The sequence below is a fragment of the Opisthorchis viverrini genome (assembly GCF_000715545.1).
Source record: "Opisthorchis viverrini unplaced genomic scaffold opera_v5_9, whole genome shotgun sequence".
Taxonomy (NCBI): Eukaryota; Metazoa; Platyhelminthes; class Trematoda; order Opisthorchiida; family Opisthorchiidae; genus Opisthorchis; species Opisthorchis viverrini.
Genome location: NW_008751665.1, coordinates 725,788 through 726,365, shown reverse-complemented (window position 1 = coordinate 726,365; position 578 = coordinate 725,788).

Here is a 578-nt window from a genome sequence, read left to right as displayed (position 1 = left end):
CAGGTGTTCACGACAATTTCCGTGGATGGAAAACAGAAACAAAGCTCATGAGCCAGAGCCCAGTAAGCAAGGTTGTACATCAACAATACTTACATATGAATCAGTCAAAATGACAGACACCGTATACTACAATCCTGTGTATCACTCTGTGGAACCGTGTGCCTCAAGCATAAATGCTCTCTTCCAATTGGCACAAATTCTGGCCAACCACGACGTTCCTTCTTTGGAACGCCCGGTAGCTCCCCTTCGATGTTCAGTTTTTCGTGTGGCTCGTTCATCATTATTTCATCATTGTCAGCTGTAATAACCGCGTATTCGTCGTACAGTGGTCGCAGCTGCCGAAGTTTTGTTCACCGATGATTTGGGGGAGGGGGAGTTAGCTGCGCATTGTAGGGGCGAGTTGGTAAGTTGGTGCCTAAATCCAGCACTGTCAGTGGGCTGTCAATTGGGGGGGTGGAAAAGGAGCTATGCACTGAAGGCAATAGCTTGGATGCACGAGCGCCATTGAGGGCGCGACTGGGCCATGTCTGACAATGTCTCTAGCCATTGATGTGGCCCGTCTCGGGGTCCCCATCCAG